Source organism: Lactuca saligna, chromosome 6, assembly GCF_052625555.1.
Source record: "Lactuca saligna cultivar CGN05327 chromosome 6, ASM5262555v1, whole genome shotgun sequence".
Lineage (NCBI taxonomy): Eukaryota > Viridiplantae > Streptophyta > Magnoliopsida > Asterales > Asteraceae > Lactuca > Lactuca saligna.
In genome coordinates this window covers 63,441,548-63,446,546 of record NC_136422.1, presented here as the reverse complement: position 1 = coordinate 63,446,546, position 4,999 = coordinate 63,441,548, and the positions used below count along the sequence as shown (strand labels likewise).

At 40.4% G+C, this 4,999-nt stretch overlaps 1 non-coding gene across 1 annotated transcript; it reads left to right on the top strand.

Moving 5' to 3' along the window:
- The first annotated feature begins 2,024 nt into the window (after positions 1 to 2,024).
- On the top strand, positions 2,025 to 2,131 carry LOC145003588 (small nucleolar RNA R71). The gene has a single exon (XR_013662042.1). It is a non-coding gene; the product is annotated as a small nucleolar RNA R71 (small nucleolar RNA).
- Positions 2,132 to 4,999: the final 2,868 nt, after the last annotated feature.

The window sequence follows — 4,999 nt, the reverse complement described above, 5'->3', positions numbered from 1 at the left end:
CAAGCTCCTCCTTTTCCGTCTTGGATAGGTCCGAGGCTATGATCACCGGCTTCTGATTTCCTTCTTCCAGAAAGGCATACTCCAGATGGTCAGGTAGTGTTTTGAGCTCCAATTTGCTGTGCATAGTGACGGACTCACCGAGTGCAGGTTTGGTTCTCGGCGAGTTGGTGGCTGCATTCACGACTTCTGGCTTTTCTTCAGATGTACTCGGCGAGTAGATCGGGTCTACTCGGCGAGTAGGGCTTTCAGATTGCTTCTTTATTTCTTCATACTCCGCTTCTTCCAACAGTCTTTCAATCTCTAGTAAGTCCTTTTCTGGATCAAATACTTCATCCAAAGCTGCAAACTTGCTGGAATCTTCAGGTATGTCATCTTCCAATAGTTCGTCAAGCATGTCGATTGAGAAAGTCGTGTCGTCACTACTCCTTGAGTACTTCATGGCTTGGTCTACCCCGAATGTCACTGAATCGTCCCCAACTCGCAATGTGAGCTTAGAATCTCTCATGTCTACGATAGCGCTAGCGGTGTTGAGGAAGGGCCTTCCAAGGATGATTGGCACTTGCGGATCCGCCTCCATGTCGAGAATGATGAAATCAGCCGGGAAGACAAACTTGTCTACTTTCACTAGCAAATCTTCACAAATGCCTCTTGGGAAAGTAACAGTCTTGTTTGACAAATGAATTTCCATTCGAATTGGCCTTGGCTCCGGGAGGTCCAGCTTCTTAAAGAACGAGTATGGCATAAGGTTCACACTTGCTCCAGAATCAGCTAAGGCATGAATTGCAGCCAAGTTGCCAAATTGGCAAGGCAAAGTTAAGCTCCCCGGATCACCCTTCTTCTTTGGTAATTTGTTTAGCATTGCGGCGGAGTAATTCTCATTAAGCACTACCTTCTGCACTTCCTCCATCTTTCTTCTGTTAGTGAGGAGCTCCTTAAGGAACTTTGCATACTTGGGCATTTGCATGACGGCTTCAATGAAAGGAATGTTGATTTGAAGAGTTTTTATATGATCTAGAAACTTCTTATATTCCTCTTCCTGCTTCTCTTTCTTGGCTCGGGCTGGGTATGGCATTGGAGGCTGGTAAGGTTTCAAGGGTGGCTGTTCATTTGTTTTAGCAGGGGTACTCGCCGAGTCCATCGGTCCTACTCGGCGAGTAGGACTCTCAGATTGTGGGTGTTGGTTTTCAACTTGTTCTTCCGTTCCTTCCTTCTGTGAGTCCTTGGTTTCTTCAGTTCGAATTGGGGCCAGGGGAGTAATGATCTTCCCACTTCTTGTGGTAACAATATTTACTTGTGCGCCTCGTGGGTTGTTCTCGGTTTTGCTAGGAAGCTCACCCGGTGACCTTTGGTTTAGTTGTTGAGCAAGTTGCCCAAGATGCGTTTCTATGTTGTGGATGGATGCTTGCTGGTTCCTGAGCATTGTTCTTGTTTCTTGGATAGCAGCATCATGGTCACTATGTCTTTTCTCGGAAGCGGCCACAAATTTAGTTAGCATATCTTCCAAGCTTGGCTTCTTCTCTTGCACCGACTCCTCCTTTTGGTAAAAGCCTCTCCCTTTTTGTCTGTACTTCTCCTCCTTGGCCTTCTTATACTCTTCGTAAGGCAGCCACTCCTTCTTTTGATTACGCCAGTCCTCATCATACCGGTCCCCACTCGAATAACATACTTGTGCCTTTTTGTTGCCGTTCTCATCCAAATCGCAATCTCTAGTGAGGTGAGGTCCATTGCAGTTTTCACAACCCACCCGTATGGCATGGATAGTTTGATCCATTTTGTCCATTCTGCTATCCATGGTTTTTAACATGGCCATGACCGCAGATAAATCTTCAGTAGCAGCGTACGTGGCTCCCCTCGTGACATCATTCCTAGGGTTGTGGTATTCTCTAGAGTGTTTAGAGAATTCTTCAATTAATTCTTTAATCACCGGGGGTGGCTTCTTTGTAAGTGGGCCTTGTGAGTCTAGCAACTGCCGGGTCGTGACATTGACTCCATCATGAAAGATGGAAACTTCTTGCTGGCTGTTTAGATCATGGTGTGGGCAATTTCGTAGCAGACTTTTGTACCTCTCCCATGCTTCATATAAAGACTCTCCAGCTTGTTGTTCATAGTTTGCAATGGCTTTCTTGAGTTTGGCTATCTTGGATGGTGGGCAAAAGTGATCAATAAATTCTTCCTTCATTATCGCCCAAGTAGTGACTGACCCAGGGGGAAGTGATTTGAGTCAGTCTTTAGCAGCACCCTTGAAGGTTACCGGAAGCATCCGAAGTAGTTGAGTTTCGCGGGTTACATTTGGAATGTTGAAGTAATCAGCAACATCATTTACTTCATCCAAATGTTTGTATGCATCTTCATGATCTTTCCCATAGAAAGGTATTTCCTTGAGTGAATCTAGGATATGACCTTTTAGCTCGAAGGTAGCAGTTGCGGGAATTGCGGGTTGCACAAGTCCCGGGCCATGGTCGTCGCGCATCCTCTTCTTCCATTCTCCCATGGGAATTTCATCAATGTTAGCCATAGTGAATGCTAACTCTTCCTCCGATTTGGTTTCTTGTTCGTACGTTGCCTCCTCTTCTTCCTCGGTCTCGTATCCAATATCTTCTTGAACTGGTTCCTCGATTATCAAGGAAGCGCTAGAAGCTCCTGATTTACTGCTCTTCTTTTTCCCAAAAACAGTCTTCAAGTTGGACAATGGTGATTTCTTTGGTGTGCTTGAACTCTCCACGTCCTTCCCTTTGTTTCTTTTCAATGCGGATTCGGGGTCTTCAAACGGGGGTACCAGTGGTGTGTTGGCTCCTCTGGTCATGAAAGTCCTGAAATTGATCTAATAAAAAAACGTAAAAAGAACAAAAAGATTGTAAACAAATAAAAAAAATTGCTGACTAAACTGCTACTTGTCGAGTAGGTGTGAGTGCATTCGGCGAGTATCAGTGATATTTCAAAAAAAATTTAAGTTTTAACCTAACTAAAACAGATACTAAAACCTAATTACTAGTTACTAAATTGCAATAAATGAACTTTATGCAAGTAAACTCACACAAAGGATCGAAAAAAATTAGGAATTAGCTTAATTATTTAGAACCGTTCCCCGGCAACGGCGCCAAAAACTTGATGTGTGTAAATTCAACTAGTTTTATCCCTACTTTTTATTAATAATTTGAGCACACAAAGGCAGTGAACCTGTCTTTAAGTGGTATAGATTGATAAGTGAGGTATTGAACTCAGGGAACGGACAATTAAACTAATAGATAATTTTAACTAAAACAAATAATAAAAGTAAAGGGTTTTTATCTAGTTTTGCAAGACTAGAAACTTAGACAAACTAAATTAACTAATTAACTAAAGCAACAACTATTCACCAAATTTGATAAAGATGTTTCTATTTAGGTTCAACCAATTCACTCCTATGGTTATTTAAGTTAAGGTGGATTAATTACTATTGATTACCAATTATAATAGTTAGGTTCATATTCATTACTTCTAACCCTTAGACAATTAACTAATTTAAGCGTTGATCAAGTGTTTAAACTAATTAATTCCCTAGATTAATTATTTGGATTAAATAAGATTTGTAATGGTTAATTAAGTTATTAATTCAATTAACCTCTTGTTGATGGTTTCTCAAACAAGCTCACACATTAATCTTCCTATTTTCTTATTAATCGTAGTTTCATAATCATTACTTCTAAGCATATGTTTTAGCATTCACATAGACATATGAGGTTAACAATTAAGTGATGTTCATGCAACCTAATTGCCTTCCAATTAACAGAAAATAGTAGTGATTAATACATAAGGTTCTTTAACAAACTTAATTTAATAAATCACCAATAGACAATTAAGCAAAAATTAATAATTAAACCATAGGAGTTCTTTGGTATTCCCCAAACAAAAACAAAAACGAGTTTAGCTCATAGTTGCAGTAGAAACAAACACAAAAACAGAGTTTATTAAAGCAAACATGTTTGATTCCTAAGTCTAAGTGGTAGAATTAACCTAATTGCTTGAATTCTTCCAACTCTTGAAGCTTAGGGTTCCTTAGCGCCTTCTGAATCTTTTAGTCGCAGCTAATCCTTCAAAAATCGCCAGGAATGCCTTCCCATTTGATAAGGATTCGTCTTTTATAGATATCCCAAAACAGGGGGTACTCGGCGAGTAGCAGAATCAACTCGCCGAGTAGGTCCATACTTATCCGTCTTGAATTAGCAGTCGTATTTATCTTCTAGCATATCGTCGTGTACTTGCCAAGTAGGGTCGATCTACTCGCCGAGTAGAACTCCTTCTTTCACTCTTTAATCTTCACTTGCTTTCCTTTTCTCCTTTTTGCCTCCAAGCATATCTTTTGGACTGAAAACACAATTCACAACATTTTAAGTACCTTTTGTCCACATTATTCTCATAATTAACCAAAAATAACTAAGAATATATGTTAAATAATTAACTAATTATGCACATATCACCAGGCCGTAAAACAGTCGGGTGCAAATGGATCTTCAAGAAGAAGACAGACATGGAAGGAAAAGTGCATACTTATAAGGCTCGACTGGTTGCGAAGGGTTTTACTCAAACTCAAGGTATTGATTATGATGAAACCTTCTCGCCGGTAGCAAAGATTAAGTCTATTAGGGTTATGTTAGCCATTGCAGCATTTCATGATTATGAAATATGGCAAATGGATGTCAAAACCGCTTTCCTTAATGGAAAGTTGGTAGAAGATGTGTACATGAATCAGCCAGAGGGTTTTGTCAGTGCAGAGTACCCTAATAGAGTATGCAAGCTTCAGAAATCCATTTATAGGTTAAAACAAGCATCTCGTAGCTGGAATCTTTGTTTTGATGAGAAGGTAAAAGAGTTTGGCTTCTCGAGAAGCGAAGATGAGTCTTGCGTGTATGTTAGAGCTAGTGGGAGTATAGTTAGCTTCTTGGTATTGTATGTGGATGACATACTACTCATAGGAAATGACATCCCAACCTTGCAGGAGGTTAAGTCCTGGCTTGGGAAG